This window comes from Gallus gallus, chromosome 1, assembly GCF_016699485.2.
Source record: "Gallus gallus isolate bGalGal1 chromosome 1, bGalGal1.mat.broiler.GRCg7b, whole genome shotgun sequence".
In the NCBI taxonomy this organism is placed as follows: Eukaryota; Metazoa; Chordata; class Aves; order Galliformes; family Phasianidae; genus Gallus; species Gallus gallus.
This window is the reverse complement of record NC_052532.1, coordinates 101,380,524-101,404,541: the sequence shown is the minus strand read 5'-3', so window position 1 is coordinate 101,404,541 and position 24,018 is coordinate 101,380,524. Positions and strand designations below refer to the sequence as shown.

Here is a 24,018-nt window from a genome sequence, read left to right as displayed (position 1 = left end):
TCAATCCTGTTTAATTTGGTTTGTGGGCGTTACCTTATGCAGTGATGGCAGGAGCAAGCCAGTTTGTACAGACGAGGGGGTGCTGACAATATGCTGGTCTGCTATTTCTGCTGGAGGCTTCTACTCCTCCTCATTGGTACTAAAAAGACATTCATAGGCATGAAGGTACTAGCTCAAGCTTAGGTATTTATGTAATGAATCCCACATAGGCTGGCCTATTATTGAGCCAGTGGTGATTTAAAAAAATCCATTTAAAGTAGCTGAGAGTTTTTTTTGTTTGGTTGGTTGTTGTTGTTGTTGTTGTTGTTGTTGTTCTAACAGCATCATTAACGAGTTAACAAAACATACTGAAAATATTAAAAAGAAAATAAAGTATTTGAACAGAGGAAGAGAAAAAAATAAATACTATGGGATGCTGTGAATTACCAAGAGAGGAGAAAAACAGCAAGATTATATTTTCAGACTGAAAAAGGCAGGAAGCAAACATCTAAGTGTACTTGGGAAAAACAAACAGGAAAGTGTAAAGGTAAAATGCTAGCCTAGTAGCCCTCATACATGGAGGATATTTATCAACATTCACTCCTTTTAGCTGAGGACCTCCATCCATTTGAAATAGTCAAAACCAGTTGTCTCATTTAGGTCTGTTCAGCACTGATCAGATCCACAGCTGCAACTCATGCCTCTCACCTTCTCTCTGGGGCATACCATTATATTCCCTCTCTTTGATGTACTGTTCTCTTTGGGTTCAGTGCTTCATGGAGAAAACAGTACTTAGGAAGACTGACTGTAAGGGAGGTACTCCATATTTAGAAAAGATAGACTATAGGATATCTGCCCTTCAGCTACATTAAGGCACTATGTAAAACGCACAGATGCAAGATGAAGTCTTAATGCAACACTTCAATATTTTTTTCAAATACATGCTATATGCCACACTTTGTAATTTTTTAAAAAACTTTTTATTAAAAAAAAAACATATGTGGTATGAAAACAACCACACTAAATGCAACATAATAAAAAAGTCTGCCAAAGAGCAGACAGGGTCATGTCTGCAGGCAATTGAGGTGGAAGCTGTTGTGCATCTCTCCCTCACTGCAGATTTCTGAACACACTGTGCTTCCACTGAAGCTGCCTTCAGCCTACTCAAAGCTCAGGAAGATGTGCGAGTCATCGACCTGCACTCCAGGTATCATTTCAATGGAGAAGGTGTGCATGGAGGCAGCGGTCACCTTGATCTTGCCGGAGCTGCAGGAGAGCAGCACTGTCAGGTGGCAGTCACATGACAGAGGCAGACGCCTCCAAGCTGCTCTGACCTGGTTCTGGAACCAGCGGGTGGTTTTCTCAATGTGCAGGTAGGATCCCTTGTACAAGGTGTATAGCAGGCTGGGCTCCTGTTCCTCTCTCATCTCCTCCTGAGAATGGTGGAGAAAGCAGAGGGTGTCCCCCAGCAGCTTCTCCCTTGCACAGGTGCACTCCAGATCAACACGCAGGCAGGACCTCATTGCTGGTATCTCCTCTGTGTCACCCATCTCCAGGTGGAAGCTGTGCCTGGGGGGTGGACTCAGGGCATGAACAGGCAGTAGAGGATATTCTCTTCATGGACACTCCATCCTTCATATATGCAGGCCACCCCAGTGGCTGTTTGCAGCCTTGGACTGAAGGTGTGGCAGGAGAGTCCTCAGTAGGCCCAAAGAAGATCGTCCACCAGCTCCTCCACCAGCCGGCATTTGTCCACCATGTACAGCGCCGGCCACTGTGTGCTATCAGCCCAAACTCTGTCCAGGTCACACATCCCATTGGAGTCGCTGCCTTCCTCTACCTCACTGTCCTTGTCCTTCTCCTTGCCTGGGGAGCTCTCCTGCTTGTTGCTGCTGTTTGGATTACACCTCCTCTTCCTGAGGAACCTCAAGAGCTGAAACAGCAGCAGAAGGAGCCTGGCAATGACCCAGAGCTGCCACTGCTGCAAGGCAACAAAGAGCAGGGCTCCCTTGATCACCCTGCTCTGCTCCCAGCTCCCCTGCTCCACATTGTGCAGTCACTGTGCCATGTCTGGACTCAGCTGCTGTACACTCAGCTGCACACCTTCCTGCACGTCCACATCTGTGTGGTTAAATCCCAGATGAGGGTTCTGGATGATTCCCAGCAAAACCAGGGCAATGAAGATCACCCAAGCCATGGCCCTCAGGAGGTGTGTGTTGCACTCACTGAAGACCTATGGCACAGTGCTGCTGTGCTGCCTATTCTATGATCTCCCGACACACCCATCTTTGTGGCTGGTCCTGCTGATGTCACAAACACTGCTGCCATATTACTGTGCTTCTTCGTCTCTCTCCTTTCTCTCTCCTTTCTCTCCACTCTCCTCTCCCAACTGGTCAATATCAAAAAAATGTGGGTTTTATGTTGCTTTTTAATTAGGACCCTGATATGTACTAGGTTTTTAATAGAAAGCATCTTTTATGAATTTTTATGTATTATAAACTTTTACATTAAAGTTCTTTAATTCTGGAAAGAATTTCCAAGAATAGCAGTCTGTTCTTTCTTGTCTTTCTGCTTGAATCCTGGTTCTCTTCTCTTTTGACTGTCCAAATTAGAGAGTATCCATTTAGCTTCTATCTTGTCAGGAAAGAAGGCTGAGGAGGGGCGAAGAGAGAATCCAAGAAGTCTAACTTATTTCCTTTAAGGTAAGTTTTAAAGAAGTTAGTTAAATGTCTCATGAAAGCATAGAACTTAGCTCTCAAAATACATTAATTGTACAGGTACTTAACAGCATGGCCACTGAAAAGATCTGGAGCTGTTTATGCTAGTTACACGTGCATTTTTAGTTTGGCACGTTTGTCAGTTGGTATGAGATGTCATTTTTATGGCATACTTTCTAGCTTTTTACTTTACAATCATTGTCCCAATGTAGTTCTTTACTGTTACTGGTTATTTCCAGTACGTGGTGGCACAGCCAGTGCACAGTACTGTCAGTGTGGCTCTATGATTTGCGGAGTTGGGAAATTGCTTTACAATAGGTGAGAAAGCTCTCTGCTTCTCTGAATGTTACCTACTAAATATCTCTCTTTTAACCTTATTTGTTGCCGGGTACCTTGTGGTTAGCTGTCCAAGTGTGTCGTTTGGGAATGTACTAAGTAAATGAGGCATAGTAATATGTGTAACAGACATTTGGTTAGTTGTGAAAAGAACAGAGTAGAACAATTATCATCAGATGGAAGCAGCAGTGATACTCCAAGACTTGTTACTGTGGTGATTGTGTATCAGAAAAAGCAATAGAAATTTTGATCTCAAACTTCTCTGTAAAGAAAAATTGAATAAACATTTCTATAGCCCTCCCCTGATGTAGCTCCATGCTGTTCCCTCAGGTCCTATCACTGCCACCAAAGAGAACTGAAAACTGCATGCAGTATTCAAGCAAGGCCATAAAAGCACAGAGCCTGTCCTCTCTTATGCACCCCAAGATACACTTGGCCCTTTGAGCTACCAGGGCATACTTCAGACACAGCTTCAGCTTGTCGTCAGCGAGAACCCCAGATCCCTTTTCACAGGCTCTGTCCCCCAGTCTGTACTTAGATCCAGGACTGCCCTGTCCGAGGTGCACAATCCAGCATTTACTCTTGAACCCCATACAGCTGATGATTACCCAGCCATCCAATTTGTCATGATCTTTCAGGAAGGATTCTCTACCCTTAAGGGATTTGATAACTTAGTATACCTTCATGTCTAGATCACTTATAAAAATATTTAAGAGAATTGGCCCTAAAATGGAGGGCTAGGGAGCCGCATCAATGACTGACCACCAAACTGATGTAGCCCCACTTACTACAGCCCTTTGAGCCTGTCCCATTAGCAGACTGTTCACACACTGTATTATGCTTTTTTTCTATCTGTTTGCTGGACATTTTGTCCAAAAGGATATTGTAAGAAACGCTACTAGAAGCTTTGCTGAAATCCATGTTACATCAACTGGCTTTCCTTGATCAACTAGGTAGTAACCTTGCCATAAATAGAAATTAATTATGTTAAATAGCACTTTCCCTTCATGTACCTGTGCTGGCCATGACCAGTGTCTGCGTTGTTTTTTAGTTGTTTTTCAATAACTCCTAGCATTATCTTCTCGGTAATTTTTCTGGACACCAAAGTGATACTGACCGGCTTGAAATTACCAGTGTCTTTATTTTTGCTCTTCTTGAAAATGGGAATAACATTTGCCATCTTCCAGTTGACTGGAACCTCTCCAGATTTCTAAGACCACTGAAAAATTATTCATAAAGGTCTTGCAAGGATATTTGCCAGTTCTATGAATACCCTGGGATGAATCTCATTGAGCTTATAGACTTACTTGCATCCAGCCAGAACAGCAAATCCTGCACAAGCTTGGGGTTGAACAGGAGGTTATCATTACTTCAGTCATGCTCCCCAAACTCAGGGCTACAGGGGTCCCAGAGTCCCTCAGTGATCTTGACAACAGGGCAAAGAAGTTCACAGTACTAAGCTATAACTTCAAACTTGCCCAATGAACAGTAATTCATGCAGAAATATGTCAGAGAATTTAAGATAATTTTGCTGACACTGACTTCTCCTAAGAAGATCTTATATTGGAATAGCTACATGTACAAACAATGCTTTTTACTACAAAACAACTGTAAGTGATTAGTCTATAAAAAGTTTCATTTTTCCTACAACAGAAGATGAAAGTAGGAACAGATTTGTTCAGGCATCTGCTAGCAATGGAAAACACATTTTGTCTTTGGCCAAATGTCTGAAATAATGCTTATATTCTGGAATTGCTTTTCTATTTTATATTCCCCTCATTTTTTGTTTTGTAGATTTCATGCTGTAGTCAAAACAGTGTTATTAACACCACTAACTTTTTGTGTTCCTTAATAAGGAAACCTATGGTTTCAAATTAAAAAACATCACCAGAATTAACATTTGCATAGTCATTGCAGAGGAGTGATTAGACTAATCAAAATTCTTTGATTAAAGAATGTTTCCAAAGTGTCTGTCCCTGAAAATTACTATGCAACCACTACAGCTTATGATACCATAATTGAAGGCATTCAAACAGATGCTTTTTTACACATTTACATTTTTTTTTTTTTATGTCCATTTGTATATAGCTGATAGAAGGATATGATTTTGGATATAGTAGTATAGAAAATACTGTGGAACATGCAGTGAGATCACAAGTGCTAACAACAGTACAAAAATCTTTAGTTCAGTTTTCTTTGCACAATTTCATTTTATTCTTCCCTTTCAAATTGAACAGCGTGACACCACAGGTTTATTGCACACTACTCAATACAAAAGCTGAAAAAATACCCTAAGTAGGAAAAGAAAAACAGATATGGACAAGTACAGCAGCAATTATTCTAAAAAGTCTACTCACTCTTTAATAACACATCCTATGGTGCCATGTGAATGTATCCAATTTTTGATAGATTTGTCCTTGACTTTGTGCAATAAGAAGGTTATTTACTGTTTTACAAGTTACCTTCATAAAGATATTTTGATTCAAGCAAAGTATCTGCAGCCTCGTCTATTTAAGAACTCTGCTACACTGACTAAAAGCTTAACTAAGCTAATTTACAAAGAATCATTACTGATCTCTTTCTCTTCTATTTAAACATACAAAAACAAATAAAAAACACTTGACAAAGGGAGGCCACAGCATGAAGAGGTGTGGAGGAGGGTAAGAGCTAACCTGGTGCACTTGTGCCAGTGCTGAGAGACCAAGGGTCAGTTCCTTTGTTCCTTTCCCTGGGTTTCAGCCTTCATCTCCCAGCCAGAAGGAACCCACCATCTGTGGGCTGTGCTGGAATGAGAACCTTCTCTAACTTACCAGCTCAACATGTTACATTTTTCCATCCATAAGAGGAGCGCGTAAATTTCAGTGCCCACTCTAAAGACTTTAAATGTATTTTACAATTAATAAAATACATAAACAGACTTTAGAGCAAAGATCACAGACATTCCCTGGTTAATTCTTATTTGCAGTCCCAAGCACAGATACAGGCTGTGCAGAGAATGGGTTGAGAGCAGCTCTGAGGAGAATTTGAGGGTGTCAGTTGATAAAAGATTCAGCATGAGGTGGAGATGTGCATTTGCAGCCCAGAAGGCCAATCCTGGGTTGCATCAAGAGAAGTGTGACCAGCAGGTCAAGGGAGGTGATTTTACCCCTCTACTCTGCTCTTGTGAGACCCCACCTGGAGTACTGCATCCAGTTGGGCCCCCAACACAAGAAGGACATGGAGCTGTCGGCATGGGTCCAGAGAGGGCCAGGGAGATGAACCCATGGAGGGCTGGAGAACCTCCTCTAGTGAGAACAGGCTGGGAGAGCTGGTGCTGTTCAGCCTCGAAAAGATAAGTCTCCAGAAGGATGTAATAGCAGCCTTCCAGTACCTGAAGGGGGCCTACAGGAATGCTGGGAGGGACTTTTTATAAGGGCATGTCGCAGCAGGCCAAGAGGAAATAGTTTTAAACTGGAAGAGGGTAGATTTAGACTAGATATTAGGAAGAAATTCTTTACTGTGAAGGTGGTGAGACACTGGAACAAGTTGCCCAGTGAGGCTGCAGATGCCCCCTCCCTAGAAGCATCCAAGGCCAGCCTGGATAGGGTTTGAGCAACCTGGTCTGGTGGGTGGTGTCCCTGCCTATAGCAAGGGGTTGGGAACTAGGTGATCTTAAATATCCCTTCCAACCCAATCCATTCTATGATTCTGCGATTCTTTGATTCTGTGATTCTTCCTTGATATTGGGAAACATGGATAAAAGAAGATAATGAACAACTCTAGTGTTGAAACCACTTGGAAATGGTCTGAAGGAGTATTTACTCTTTTTGTTCTCTGGTACATTTTGAACAATGCTACATTGGGTATACTAAGCACATAGATACCATGTTGGTTTTTCCAAGCTTAAGGTGGCAAATTTATTGCTAGTCACACTTTGTTGATAAATGGTTTACACAAAGCAGACACCATGCTACTCAGTTATTGACAAGATACAAAAACATTGAGAAATGGAAAGATCGGAGGAAAATACTGCCTTGCCAGTTTTTCTGGTAAAAGGTATGTTCAGATTTTGAGACATGCTCTACTCCACACATAAGGGCAATTTGCCCAAGGTCATACCACCTACTTAAAGTTGACCAACTTCCAGTATCAGAGGTTCCAAGATCACTGTATGTTCTTACCAGAGTAAGATTTAATAGCAGCTATAATATAGAACTTAATTGCTTCCTATTTAATTGAAACCAGAAATATGCTGGTATATCTATGCCAGATAATAGCATTCCATTTACAGTATTAAGAAAATATATACATCACACAATCTCACCTTTTTCTTTCACTCACAATGTTTCAATTATTTATGTAAACAGCAATTGGGAGGATGATTAAATAAAACCATCTGGAAGAAGCTATGCATAAATCTTACTATGTTTTTGCAGTCACGGCTGTATCTCAGCAAAACATATATAAACCATAAACAAACCATAAACAAAGACACGCAAAAAAATAAAAGCATTTTACTTCTTAATTGGTATAAGTTTGATAAAAGTAACATAACTTTATGCTGCTCTGTCTTTTAGAATGGTGCATGAGTTCACTTCCACATGGACCAAATGTAATCAGCATTAATAGCATCTGCTTACTTCCATTCATAGCATGGTAGAAACAGCAATGCTGTTCTGGCAGGAAAGGGAAATCACTGAAATTGCTGCATCTGTGAGAAAAACTGTTGAGTTGGTGATTTGGTACTTTGTCAGGCACAAGTGCTTATCTGGCTGATCTACTTTCTGGGAATGAGTGCTGCATTACATGTTTGAAGGAAAGGAAAGCAAAAGCCAAAATGGGATCCATCTGTAGGGTTTTATATTTGTATTCAAGAAAGACAGTGATGCCTGGCTTTAAAAACATCACAAGTGAAATGGCTAGAAGCAAGAAAGCGATATCTAATGTTCTTTAGAAAAAAATAAATTCAATCTAACACCTACCAGGGTTCTTTTCACTCTACTATAAATCTGTATTCACTGGCAGAGCTAGCAAAAAAATAAAAAGGGAGAAAAGTGACATGTGCGTAAAAATCTCTTTTGCTCTAGGTTAATACAATGTTTACAGCTCTCATATGTGCTTTTGTCATTGTTCTAAGGAAATGTTATACCTAAAAAAAAATCCTTTGAGGAATAAGCAAAGAATTTTTGTTTAGTGTCATCAGCTTGTTTTGTGTTTAAAATGCTAATGTTTGTGATCAACTGAGACTGAAAAATTAAAATCTTTTAGCATGAAATTTAATTTCATGCATTACTTAATAAACATTAAAAATGACATGTAATATCTTCTTTACTCAAAAGAACAATACCACCACAGAGGTTACAAGACATTAGCAGGACTTAAAAGTTGAGATACTCATATCACATTTATTACATATCCTGGACTTATTTAGCTTCCTGACTTTTACAGTGCTTGGTATGAGTCCTGATAATAGAAGTAAAACCAATAAAACAGAGGATGTAAGATCTCTTATGTCCTATGTATTACAGCCTCTTGGTAAGGAGATTTAATTCTTCTTGTATTTCCCCCAGTATAAGACAAGTACTTGCTTTGTTAGCTATCAATTACTGATAATAAAACAGAAAAGTTTTAATATGTCTAATTCTTAACTTACAAGACTGGTTTTACTTGCTTACATTAGTTCCATGCTACAAACAGATCACCTCAGCTATCCTTGGATATTCCTAATCCCAAACCTGCAATTACTTTGGAGAAATTGTCGCTCCAAAAGTATTGCATGTAAGGCTTCCATTGACTTCGTTGGGGCCACAGCTCCACAAACTGGGCCTCTCCTTAACACATAATTAGAAACCGGGGCCTAAGACTACATGAATTTAGAACAGACACGAACTCCACTCCCCGCCCCCATGCAGAAAATTAACAGTATCAAATTCCATCAAAGGTGAAACTGAAGTGCAGTGAGAAACAGCTGCAAAATCTAAGAACAGGGAACAGATTGTTATTCACAGAAGATTTCTCACATGTTTCAGAAACAAAAAACAATACAAAATCCTTCAAATAAAATACAGCACAGGTAACACCAAGAGGCTGCACAATAATAATAAAGAGAATAAAAATTTGTTACTCAATACAGTCAACTTAATTTGATTAAATTCATAAAATTCAGATGAAATTAGTGCTCCATGTAGTTGAAGTGGTTGACATTCTGTGTTTGTGGCATCTGATGTTTTTATTTTTATTTTTTGTTTTTGCATTGTTTTATTTTGAAAATGAAGTGTGGATTTAGTCAATAACATTTAGATAGGATGAAATGCATTTTTAGAAACACCTGAAAAATTTGCATCTTCTATTTTTCCAGGACTGCTTTACACCTTATTCTCTCTATTACTCCATATACTGCCTTACTCCATATACTCCATTACATACCCTTTCTGTGCACCTTCAGGCTAATTAAGCAGCACCTATTTTTCTCTCCCATGCAATTACTAATTCACATTCTCCTGGAGAACTAAAATGTTTTAGAATTGGATGTTCTGTAGGCTGGATGTGCAGACTGAATTGTGCACAGCATGATTAAAACTTCAGACATGTTTGCAGCAAGTAATTTGTGGGTACACACACACATTCACACAAAGATGATAGTGTTTCCAACAGCCCCCTACTTTCTTTCCGCTGGTTCCATGATTCATCTCTTTCCACCTCTTCAACATATGTTGACGTGTCATGGTGCTACATGAAGGACATGTCCCACTTGTCATTAGTACATAAAAGGGATTTAACAGTTACTTGAGCTGACCTGAGAAGCTAAGTAGTGCCTGTTTAAAATTAAATAGTGCCTGGTGTTAGCATACGACCACCCTGATGTATCTATACACTTATACGTACAAATATTTTCTCACTGATGTATTGAAGTCCCCTGAGGGCAAGAGACATGTCAACTTAGCATTCACTTGCGAGATGGTCTTTTTAAACCTGTCCTCCGCAGCACTGCGTTACAATTATTACAGCAATGATGGTCTAACTATTTGTCTTTTCCCATACCACAAAGTCTATGTGGAAAATAAAATCACTATGCAACTTCAGCACAAGGTTATAAGTGAAGTGAGAAATGCAGACAGGGTTGGCATTCTTCAGTTTTAACTACACATAGAGTTTTTGTTTTCTACAAGTATATTCAGTTTAGAAAAATGGGGGAAGACAAAAGATTTACAGCAGATATTTACCATCTTCTCCAGATAATCTGAATGGTTTTAACAGAGAACAGCCTTATGGCAGGACCAAGGGATCCAGTCTCTGGGCTCTGCAATAAGGTCAGCTCTATCATTGCTCAGGTGAATTTTTCAGGTAAGATCACAAGCCTAACAACATAAGGTAACAGCAGTGAGACATAGGGGAGGATGAGCAAAGATGCCAGAACCTGTCCTGATACACATTTCATGTAGAGCAAGGTGCTATCATTCTTAAGGAACATTAAGCCCATTTCTCTAAAACAGCATCTGACCAAACTACAGTACTTCTCATACCCACAGCATTGTCTTTATGCAGTCTTCTTGGCTGCTGCTTTGTTTGTACATCCATCTTTCAGTCTTTCACACAATCTAAGACATATAAGCTGTTCAGTATAATAAGCCAGTAACTACTAATGGCTTCCTGAGAAGGTTTTGGCATAAGTTCAGTGAAAGGCATAATTTAGCAAGCAGATTTAGCAAGCAGCAGATAAAACAATTAGAATAAAGATCTTCTGGGAAAGAAGTGGCTGACAGCACACCCGCCATGAAGGATGACTTTGTAATTTAGCAAACAGACTTTATAAGTGGCAGATACAACAATTAACAGAAAAATCTTTTGTGAGTGAAATAACTCATCAAATATACACAGAGAAGGTGCATTTGCATGAAAATGATGTGTGGGTTTCCACTGAAAAGCAATTTACTTTTTTTTCTGCTTTTTTCCCCCTCTATATTACCAGGGTTTGTGCTAGAAGAGTGGTGGAAAACAGAGCACTTTATAAAGACGTAAATTCCAGACAGGGACTGTGGATCTATTTGGAGGATCAACCTAAATAATTCTTGCATTAGAACTCAAATCATTCTGTGTATCAACTATCCGACCCTTTTTTTTTTTTTTTTAATCAAGCTTTCCTGTTTTATGATTGCTACACTTTATTTCTTTGTTTTAACAAGATGTATGCAGCCAAATGTTGAATGAAACATTTCACTGTAAAATTATTTGAAAGAACGTGACATGCTGCAGTTTTTGTTTCTCTGTGTGAAGGAAGAGGAAGTCACCAGATCTACTGCACAGAACTTGATCTCAGGTAATCATTTATTTACATGGTGGTACAAGTATATATAGAGCTATAACATGTGGACCAAAAAAAAAAAAAAAAAAAAAATTAGTCCTGGAAAAACTTATGATCTTGGTTAACCATTTGGTAGTGTATTTGCCCCTTCAAGTACAGGAGTACTACAAAATTTGCAAGAGATGGAAACCAGTTCATGTCACAACTCACTAACCAGGGAGCATCTCCTTGCAGTCATCCCCTGCAATCACTACAAAGCCTCTGGAGAAGAAGAATAAATTTGGTTTCCTGAAGAAGACAGCATTGACTGTATTTATCCTGTCTTTGTAATAGTGAGGCCGCAGAGCTGGTCTAGGTGGAGACTCACTGCTCAGCTGTGCCCTAATTTACCACAGTGCATCAAGGATTTTCAGATAGCCTCAGATATTTAGATAAATGCATCATTCTTCTCGTAGGTTTCCTCTAGTTTGAGAAAAAAAGGGGATATGGACACAGATTTTGCAAGTGGCCTCCTATGTGTGCCATTACAAATACAAAATGGTAACTGCTGCTATCACAAGAGTGTCATCTTTACGTGCAATTCCTTGATATGTATCACTATAGCAGTGATCTCTTTTACACTGCAGCAACTAGCAAACAAGGAGCTATAGTAAAATAGTAGAAACTACGTCCCTATCTCCCCTCCTACCTTTAGTGAATCACAGAATTGTTTTTGTTTATAGAACTGTCAGCTTGCACTGCAGCACATATTGCTAAAGGCAATTCATTCTGAATACTACAAAAGATATGTCCAAGTTACCTGTCAAATATTTATATATAGTATGTAATTCTCCCCAAGAAACAACTCATCACTCTATTTCAATACAAATTTTTATCTCATTGATTGGTTAAACAAAAGATCTTCTAATCTGTGATGTTTCAGAATGTCACTCAGGCTTCTGTAAGGCAGTCCTTCCCACAGGACTAGCAATACACCCTTTGTCTTCAGGGAACATATATTTAAAACATTTAAAAACAGACTTGAAACTTCGAATGGATCAGGCCTAATGGCTCAATACTCACCACAGACAATTCCTTATAAGACACATACCCAGGAGTCAAACACTCTGATTTGAGACAAATCTGCTGCAACTTTCATCGGGAACACAATATTTATTCCCATTTTATTTCCACTGTCATTGCATCACTGTCTCAAGAGTGTACGTACACCCAGCAGTGCTACTTCCATCTTCCACAAAGATGTGTGGCAATACATCCATATAAATGCAAGATACAGTTTCTTCACAGTGCCATTAATTTTGACTAACAGAGGTAGCTAGTTACCTGGTGATGGACTGCTTTATTAATTATTTGTTTTATTGTAATGAGGAGCAACTGATTCATCTTTTCCACACCTGCTCTGGCAACAGAAATAAGAAATTTTGCCCAGGGAAACAATTTAGTATGCTCTCAAGGGAGGCTGCTAATGCCTGAATTTTATCAAAATATAAAGAATATGTATATTTGGCAGTTTAAATAGTATAGCTGGATTTTTTGAGTTCTCATGTACAAAGAGAAACTTCAACTGGTAGAGAAGAGGCAGCAGTTTTTGTTTAAAAGGAGCATTAATGCAACAGCTTTTTTAATCAGTAAACAGGAATTACAAATGTCTGTGGCATTTTAAGCTATGGTTATTTTGATTACAACTAAAATGAATAGCTGGAAGATGCCCCACTGAGCATGAAGACTTGCAACTACTTTTTGGGGCTGCCTGCAGTTAAGGGATGCGGTTGTCACTGCAGGAATGATGGGATCACCTGAGTGGTGTACAGCCAGAAGACAACTTTCGGAGCACTGACTGGACAGGTACTGAGCCGATGCTCACTGCAGTCACAAGCCGCATGCCATGAGACCTAGGTCAGTGTTCTGCATTGGACACTTTGTACCACCTTATTCAAGCAAATGCTTTTACCTCACTTACATAACATGGTTTGGCAGCCTGTCTATGCTTCTTCATCAAATCGTGTGTGGAAATTTTACAGTCTGTCCTGGCTCTCGCCTCTAGGACAACTCTGCTGTAAGGAGACCTCCAGCACCCATATCTCTATGACATGATTCTATCTCTGAGTTCAAATAAGCTTTTCTCTTTTGTCAGTAGTTGAGAGATTCCCCCTTATAATCTCTATTTGAATATCTAGGAGTACTTGTGATGAGAAATGCTGTGCGTTTCTAGTCATTAACTTCATTTCACAAAAAAAAACAGGCTTCTGTGACCAAGCTGTTCATTCAAACACCAATGCTCTTCACTTTACTTCTTGACTCCAGTTTCAAAGCACGTCCCAACATTTAAAACATTGCAGGACAAAGCAAAAATGCACTCAAAGAGAGTGCAAGAAAGGCTGTGAGGAACTCAGCTGTTACCTGCTCAGCGTGGGCCCTGTCAGCAGTACAGAAGCTCTGCTCCCCACCATCCCTGCAGACCTACACATCTAGCACAGTACCTCCCCCTCCCCTGGCCTGAAGCAGCGGGGAATGAAATGAGGCTGAGATCACAGCACAGAACAGAAAAAGGAGAGGGACAATACTGGTGATGTGCACCAAGTTAATTTCTATTATGTCTACATATTTACAGCACTTGCAGATTTACTTGCAGAAATAAATATGGGCAATGAAGATGCAAAAAGTGCATTTTGCTGTCAGTGAGACCAATCAGACAGGCCACCTCCAGCTTCTGTGAACCATCATGATTATTAAGCCGTACTCAACTGAGGCATTGTGATTTAGATATTTTAAGATCAGAACAAAGCAATTTTCTCCTAAAATATTACTTCAGTTTAGTCTCTGTGCTCTGGACATCATACATAACCACAAACACAGAGAAATAAAACATGAGCTGCGAATGAAACAACTGTTCCTCAGAAAACTTCCATGAAGCAGGTAGTCTCCATTACTTGCTTGTGAAATACTTTGATGAAAACTAAATGAACAAAGCTTTTCAGAAGTAAAACAAAAACGTAACTATTGCACTTCAGCTCAGGGAAAGCAAATTTTGACAGCAAACAAAACAGCAGCTGTTACGATTAGGTGGGTGGCCTATGAATTCAATGAATTTTCTTCCTATATGCTTTAGTTTACACAAGGAAGTTTTCCTTCAAACAGCTTCACATGTATTGTTTGTTAACTTCTTACAACAGAATGAAAGAATAGCTGTTAGCAGAAAAGGTTATCACACTTATTTCAACTTCAATTGTGGATTGCCATACTTTGGTAACAGGCTAATATTATTTGAGTGGCTGCACTACAGTGTTCTCTGCAAATAAAATTAGCTTACGAGGCATGAGCAGTTCTCATGGGCACTTTCTAAACCACTTCCTTGTATTTTTAAATTAAATCTTCAAGATAAATATTTGTAATGTCAATGACAGTTGTTCGAACTGCTTCAAGTTGTTTTTATTTGAAAATAGGCATACAAGCAACAACCAAAGATCAGTTGAGATTTCACTTTGTTCACAAGTCAGTGAAAATCAAGCAACTACTTACAGGTAGCAAGTCAATTTAAAAATAAGATATTTCAAACATATTTGAATATTTTGAAACAACACAGCTAACACGCTATCAAAAATTATTACCAGTTATAATACCAAACGTAGGACTCCCCCAGAAATCACAAAAATTGCTAGTATTTTTTTTTTAAATTGGGTCCAGAATATGGAGATGAATTTTGAGATATGGAATTAACTTCTATTGGAAACCACTGTTACTCTCCATTGTAAAATATCCAGTAATTTGGACTTCAGTGAGAAGTCCAGTCCAGATAGTGAGCGTCTGAAATTTTCCTCACACGGAAGGAAGGGTTGATAGGTAAAATATATCATTTTCTTATATATTTTAGCTGTTTGTATGCTGTCACATTCTAGACATAAAAGACCATACGCTAACTTTAAATAAGAGTGACTTAAGATGGAATTTACTCTAATGTCCTCCCTTCTTTCTTTCATTCAAAAACGTGTCAGCTGTTAACAAATTATATGCTCATTATGATTTTCATCATCTTGGACTCTCTCCCAGTAAGTAGTAATATGGTCAGTGGTAATAATCATTGACTTGCTTGAATTGCGATAATATACTTCAGCAAGAGCCTGGGTGATACCTCCCCTGAGGTGTCCCACTGACAAAGCACATCAGCAGTCACTTTGCAGACTGCTTAATTGTAGCCATGCAAATTCCCAAGCTGTTTTGGAAATGGAAGGCCACATCCAATCAAGAATTGCTAACCAAAATTTAGAAAAATTGTCATATTTATAAATAACAGTGTGAAAGGCTATAAAAGAAAGAGCAGACTTTTAGCCTCACAAATCAAAAGAAAATTACATTTGTCTTAGTTTCATCTGGGATGGAATTGTTTTCTTCAGAGTGTCTGATATGATGCTATGTTTTGGCTCCAGGAGAAGAACAATGTTGATAACACACTCATGTTTATAGTTGCTGCTAAGCAGAGCTGTACAGAGCCCAGGCCATTTGAAGCGAAGTGCCCAAGGAGCTGGGAGGGGACAGAATCAGAACAGCTGTCTTAAACTGGTCAAGGGATATTCCATACCATATGACATCAAGTGAAAGGAGTTTTGAAGGGCGTGGGAGTTCATCTCACTCTCCATTGCTGCTCAGGGTCCGAGCTGAGCATCAGTCTGGGGGTGGTAAAAAATTGCTTGCGCATCATTTCTTGTATACATTTATATATATATATATATATATATATATATATGAGGATATATATATATACACTCATAACTATTATCCTCTTCCTTTTTTCTATCATAGTAAATAGTTTTATCTCAACCAATGTGTTCTATTTTTTTGTTTCCTGATTCTCTTCCCCATCCCACTGGGAATGGAGGGAGTGAGCAAACAACTGTATGGTGCTCAGCCACCTGCCGGGTTAAACCACAACAACATTTCCTGCAATCACCAGTTTGCATACAATATTCACTGAAGTAGAATCATAATATCACTCAAGACAATGCAGAAGGTATTATAAAATAACAGCTGCGTCAGCAATTTTTTTTCTGAGGAATTTCTGAAGTAAACAATAAAATTTACTACCATATTACTCCAAATGGATGGTATCAGAAATGGGCAGGAGGAGAGGGGAGGTGCTGAAAAAGTTTTGCAAAGGCAAATAGTTTGTCCAAGTGGTTTCAATGAAATCCAGAGGAGAGATGCATAATCCCTCCTTTTCCTCTTGTCTCACAAAAACTTGAATGACTTTTGCTTTTCTGAATATGCACATTTCCAGAATCTGATTAAATAAATGGATTTGAAAAACTGAATAACTTCATTTTTATAAATTTGAAAATTTTGATGCAATCTCTCTACAAGACATAATTCTATATATTTTCCAATTTCATCAAAGCATGGACATTCAAAAGTATTTTGAAAAAAGTGTAAGCAAAATAACATTTGTGTAGTTCTCTACCTGGAGTTTTTTTTGTGGAATTTATCTTCGCTGCATCTTCAGTTAAATGTAAGCTTGTATAAAGATAGAATTTAGATGTTTACAACTGCAGTGTATATCTCAGTGAGTTTACCTCTAGAGAAAATTCATACATTCCCAGGCACTGAACTGAAATTTAGGCCATTAAAATAGAACTCAAATATTATACTTTCGTTTCCATCTTTGTTAAAAATGTGCATTAATAGAAAATAACACATTAATTTGTTCATCAGCCTTGATTCTCTCCCAGTAAATAATAACATATTAAATTGTAACAATACAATGAGATTTAAGAAATTTGCAATTCAGCATTATGAAAAATTATATCGAGTTCATCCTAATAACTGTCCAAAAGCAGTCTGTTTTTTGGGGGTTGGTTTTTGTTATTGTTGCTGTTGATTTACTAACCTCAGTTATTAATAGAGAGAGATCTTTTTATTAGTCAGATAACAGAGGGGAAAAAAATATATCTTTTCTTCCTTACTCCTTCCTGTACATCCTAGAAAGTTTTACTATAAGTGCTAAGAGATCTGTAGAAGACTCATTCTTAAATAATGGTGCCTGATTAGGTTATCAAACAGAGAAAATAAAACAAAGAACAAAAGATTAAAATTGTACTTACTAGTTCTAGGACTTAGTCATATACAGTAAACTGCTGGAAGTCTGAAATAACAGCAGCAGTGGCTGAAATTACCTACAAATCAACTAATAACAAAACAGTGACACTTCCTTTTTTTCATTCCCCCAAATAGCCATGTTCAATTTTTGTATGCTACAAAGGCCTGTGAAATGATGACTTAAAAATATTTTGAGACTTCAATTTGTAGTAATAGAGAGATTTTAGTGCAGAACAGATGAAAAATATTCAAGAAAGCAATTTAAAACCTGGTAAGACAAATTACTGAAAGCCAACAAACAATGGAACAAAGCCATTTCAGGAAGACTATAAAGAAGCCAAAGTAAAAATCACTATAAAAATAGAAGGCAAAAATATTACACAAAGCAGCAGCAAAATCATTGCACAGCAAAACTGGACACAGAAGTTTCCTAAGAAGGAGTCTCCAGCAGCTACAAGACACAAAATGAAAATATGAGTGTGAGTGCTGAAGGTAGAACCTAGTGTGCCCAGCTTAAGAACATTTATTTCAGTGAAGTCAATTCAAATGAAGCAAAATTCTTCAAGCATTTCATGCTGTGTAGTAGCCAATAGGAAGCAGCTTTAGGAGAACATGATCTTTGTCTAGACACTTGTAAAACACTTTTCTGCTAATTACAGAGGGAATTAAAGGTGTTTAATTTAGCATATTATGTAGGAGCAATCTGTATCCCAAAGATGATAGGAGCAAATTTTGGGTTAAATCTTACTCAGATCAGAGGCATAAATGTTAAAAATAGGCTGCTCAGAAACTTCTGAAAGTTCTGAACAGATACTGGAAGCAAATCTTTAATGTATATGAACATACAGATCCTGGCCAGACAGATTCTAAGACAAGCATGGATACAGAATTGTAGAATTGTTTGAGTTGGAAGAGATCCTTACAGGTCAACTAGTCCAACTTCCCTGCAGTGAACAGGGGCATGTACAGCTACATCAAGTTGCACAGAGCCCTGTCCAGCCTGACCTTGGGTGTCTCCAAGGATGGGACATCCACTACCTTTCTGGGCAACCTGCTCCCATGCTACCCTTATTAAAAAACCTCTTTATATCCACACTATATTTCCTCTCTTTTAGTTTGAAAGCATTCCCCTTATCCTATCACAACAGACCCAGATGATCATTTCCCTGCCCCTGCTGACAACACTATTTCTGATACAAACCAAGACGCCATTGGCCTTCCTGGCCACCTGGGAACATGGCTGGCTCTTATTCAGCCAATCATCAACCAGCACACCCAGATCCATATCTTCCACACAGTCTTCCAGACACTCTGCCCCAAGCTGACAGTGGTGTCTGGGGTTGTTGTGGCCAAAGTGCAGGATCCAGAACTTGGCCTTGTTGAACTTATTCCCGTTAGCCTCAGCTCAGCAATCCAGCCGGTCCAGATTGCTCCATAGGGCCTTCCTAACCCCAGACAGATCAACACTTCCTCTCAGCTTGGTCTCATCTCCAAACTTACTGAGGGTGCACTCAATACCCTCATCCAGGTCATCAATAAAGATATTGAACAGGACAGACCCCATGTATTTATACATGCATAGAAGGAGATCAGGTTGGTCAAGCAGGACCTGCATTTCATGAACCCATGCTGGCCAGGCCCAATCCCCTGGTTATCCCGCACATGCCATGTGATCTCCCTCAAGATGATTTGCTCTAAACCTTACCTGGCACTGAGGTCAGGCTGACAGGCCTGTTGTTCCCCAGATTTTCCTTAGAAATCTTCTTGTAGATGGGAGTCACACTGGCAAGCCTCCTATCCACTGGGATCTCTCTGGTTGCACAGGAATGCTGACAGATGATGGTAAGTGATTTGGCTATCACCTCCGCCAGCTCCTTCAGCACCATCAGGTGAATTCCATCTGGCCCCATGGACTTGTGGCAGTCCAGGTAGAGTAGTAGGTCTTTAACTGTTTGCACCTGAATCATGGCAGGTTTATTCTGCTCCCCACCCAAGACTTCCAGGTCAGAGGGTAGAGTATTCTAAGCATAACTGCTCTGACTTTTAAGGACAGATGTAAAGAAGGAACTGACAATCTCAGCCTTTCATGAGAGCAAGAGCCACCCAGAACTGAAATTAATTGACAAGCCTGTAGTTTAGTGTTTCTGAAAGCCACCTTTTATTCTGCAAATTATTTATCCATGAATTCAGTGTTAAAAGAAATAAAGTGCACAGGTGCCAATATGTTTCAATCAATTTCAGTGTGAAAAATTGACTGTTGATGCCTAGTGATGCAACTGACAGGTTTCAACTATGTACACAGTGGGGGAGGTTAACTGAATAATTCACTATGCTCGTAAACAGTAGAGTAATAGAAAGTGAAGTGTTTGCATTATCACAATCACTGCATTTTTCCTTGCATGGTGAGCTGACAAGCCACTTACTTTTCATTTTTAGTCTCCAATAACAGACCACTAACAACAATACAAGAAAGTATATAGGTCACTCTGAAAGTAATGCCTCCTATTTATGTTCATGGAAACTACAACAGATACAAAGAACACAACAACACTACTTGATAGAGCAAATTCTCAACTACAGAACTCACCACAATAGTCACCACGATTAGCTATGCAATTCACCAGCAATGAACAAGAGTCTGCATGCTGCACTGATGAAATAATACCCCTGAAGCATTATAGTTTTATTCTATAGCCCACAGCAAATAAACAAGGCATAAGTCCTTCTACATCCCATTTATATAAAGACATTAATGAATTGTAAATGACTAAATATCTCTGAATACCTCTATATATAAAGTCATGGATTGGCATGTAAACAACATTTCAGGCATTGGTCACTTTTGACAGGGATAATTAGAATCCAGTTTTGCTTGGACACATGAAAATACTACCTTATTTAATCTCCTCACACACAATATGAAACAAAAAATGACAACTATACACAAAACAGGAGATTCTTTTAAACAGATTAATTTATATGCAATGTGTCAGTTTAATGGAATTCATGAACTTGGAAGTAGATATAGCTGGCAAATTTATTCCTTCTCTTTAAAAATTCTAAACTCTTTGCAACTATAAATAATGTATTTGAAACAAATGAATTGTTGTTTTCAAGATTAGTATTCACTCTGGTCTGCAGATGAACAAAAGATGTATGAACATTCAGAAACAACAGATATGATTCTTCTGTTTATATATGCATCCCTTAAATGTGAGTGAGTTTAGCACAGTAATTTCCTAGGTTTTATTTCAGACAGCAGAGCAGCTGTGATTTCACTGCTTCAGTTTAATTTTAATTGAATGTGCAGTTTGGAATATGTTAAAAATGATCCGCATGACATTTTAAAACATCTTGCATATGAGACTGGTGAAAATCCATCAGACTTTAAAGTAAAAAGACGATATGCACAACATAAACAGATGACACTACTGATCACAGTTGCTCTCTCCTCTGCAATTCTCTCCAGAACTTCATGTATCAAAAAGCATGAAACTATTGTAAATGCAGGAAAAAAAAACTAGCATTTGACTTTTACTATGAAAAATTAGACTTAGAAATGTAGCCGTTCAAAACTTAGCAAATTCCATTCCTAAGAGTTTTCCTTGGAGGGAGGAGACGATTATGAAAAAAGTTTCATAAACAAACCAAAACCCCACATATTTTTTAAAACTCACACTAAGCATTCTTCTAGGATAAAATACATTTTCTAAACACAAAACAATAATTATCATTCTTAATTTCTGCAGGGCAATTTTTGGTTGTGGTAGGTGTAACCCAGAAGATAACAGTTGAATTTGGCTTGAATTACGTCCTTACTTGGTTTACTAGGCTCTGAAACACTACAGAGCATCATCTCCAAGGCTTCGTGTAGGTGGATGTGACAGTGTAAAGTGAAGGTTCAGTTGAACAGATGCATCACCTCCAGTGTCATGTGGACTGTTCCCTCCCAGCAACAACAAGGGTGAGGCACTATATTCTGAACACGTGGGCACTGTTCACTTGGATTGTGCAAGGACACGGGACACAGCCAAAAAAAAAAAAAAAAAGTTTTGTGTAACTGAGTAATAGATTTTAACTTAACTTTAAAACATCTGACTTCTTTCCATCTTTAACATGCTAGCAGGTCAAGGTCAGCACTTAAATTTCATCTGCCTCTTCCAGTCTCCACATGGCCTAATGCTTTTGTTAACAAACAGCACTTTTTGATGCTAAGTCCTTTTTTTTTTTTTTTTTTTTTTTTTTCTCCATTTACAGGGCAGAAGATCACAGACCTTTTCGATTGACTAGAACTCTGTATTTCCTGTTTAGTAACATTCAACAATTGGCTTATGTGTGCATATGCCAGAAAGAAAATACATGATTCAATTCCTTATGAAGTATGCCTATGTACAGATACTTTTATTCAGTTTCCTACAGCCCAGTTTTCTGCTTTGATGGCTACGTATTTCCTTTGTGATGTTCACTACAATTTTTTGAAGAACATTAAATAATAACTTACTGTTAACACTAAATTATTAAAAATGACACTAATTATGTTCTGATACTTTTTACGTTAGTTTATCTATTCTATTCATGTCACATTCTTTTTTTTTTTCTGAAGCTACTATTTACATTGTACTCCAACCAAAAAGTTGTAGCATTACAGTCCTCAGAACCAACAATCTTACATTATTTGAAAACAATAATCATAGCACCTTAAAAATAGAAACTATCACTAATCATTTGAACATGTTAACTCAAATAGAAGTTTATTGCATTGGAAAACAAAATCAAATTTATTTTCTAAATGCATCCTGCTTCCCAAGCCCTATCTGGTAAGCTGCAAATCCAACATATTCATGGGACTAAACTGAAATCCCTTACATTCGCTATCAAGTTAGCTTTTAAACAAAAAGTCTGTAGCCATAACTAGTAAGTCTGCAGTCTTAAGGTTCTATGGGATGGATCAATGGGCCAAGGCCAGTTTTATGAGTTTCACCAAGACCACGTGCTGGGTCCTACACTTCAGGCACAACATCCCCATGCAACACTACAAGCTTAGGGCAGAATGGCTAGTTGGCTGTGCAGAGGAAAAGGATTTGGTGGTATTAGTCAACAGCCAGACAAACATGAGCCAGAGGTGTGCCCAGGTGGCCAAGAAGACTAATTTCATACTGGCTTGTATTAGAAATAGTGCAATCAGCAGGAGCAGAGAGGTGATCATCCCCCTTCACTTGTCATCGGTAAGGCTGCACCTCAAGTATTCTGTTTTGGGCCCCTCACTACAAGAAAGACATACTCAGAAAGAGTGGTCTGGCAGTGGCACAGGCTGCCCAGAGAGGTGGTGAAGTCACCCTCCTTGGAGGTGCTTGAGAGCCATGTGGATGTGGCACTGTCAGTGAGCATGGTGGGGATGGGCTGATGGTTGGGCTAGGTGAGCTTAGAGGTCTTTTCCAACCTTAATGATTCTATGAAAATATGTGAACAGGTATATCCCAGGAGAGTATGTGTGTTTTGCACTTCACACAAATGTTTTTATATAGAATTCATACTATTGCTGCTTCTTTTAAGTGAATCTGTTTAGATGTTAAGAGACAGATAGAAATCCATTAGATGTTCAGCAGTAAACTGAATGCAGCTTTAAATCATGTATGCTCTTCTTAGATCAGCCTACAGAAGTTGAAGGGGGAAAAGAACAACTTTGTATGTTTTTATTTCTTATGTAAGAGAACCTCTTGCAGATACTCAGGACTTCTTCAGGAAACTGGCAATTAGAACAGCTGCTGTTTTAATGTGCATTTAATCTGATAAGCAAAACCAAATACCAACTAAAAAAAAAAAAAAAAAGTAGCCTTCATTTCCCCTATTTTTTAATAGTTATTTGCACAGTTTAACTTTTCTATATGTTAAAAAACAAAAACAAAAACAAAAGAAACCCAGAAACTACAGTTTTACTTCAGAGTCTTAAAAAAAAATAAATCACATCATTATTTCTCCTAAGAGGCAATGTAAGATATCCAGACTGTCATGTAACTGCAATATGTCATACAGCTGATTCTTGCATTAACAAGGAGCAGTGGAACTGCACCAGTAGCTGATGCAACTAAAAGTGTGCAAGTTTCAGAAACTACTTCCTATAGCATCTTACACTTGATGTACATGTGCAAAATCATCATAAAATTCAACCAACCAAACAAGTGAAACCAGTTTCAGAAAACCTCTATTATGCCCAAACAGTCCAAGAAACTATCCAAGCACTCTTACATTTTTCATCTTTTGTCATGCACAAATCTGTCCGCATAATTCCACCAAGATTTCTCTCCTTTCTTCTCTTTTTAAGAAATACAATGCTGTAAGAGTTACTCAGGGAAAATGATTAAGCCCATCTTTGAACTCATACATCTGTGGCAGAGAGGCAACAGAAAACATAGTTATCAGAGCAGAGCATTTGCCACATAATCTGTTTCTGTACGTGTATGAGAAGTGAGATTGCAGATATGTGCCTTTGTATGCTTTGCCTTCCTTATTTCCATGGCCATGTTCCAAAAAGACAATCTGATTCTGAACATTTGCTATTTATTAAAGTAAAAATGAAAGACAATCAAGACGTAAACATAAAATCTCCTATGTTATCCC

General features: G+C 38.5%; 1 long non-coding RNA gene across 1 annotated transcript in view; it reads right to left on the bottom strand.

Moving 5' to 3' along the window:
- LOC112530572 overlaps window positions 1-24,018 on the bottom strand; it is a 153,212-nt gene that overhangs the window by 2,695 nt on the left and 126,499 nt on the right. The window lies entirely within an intron of this gene.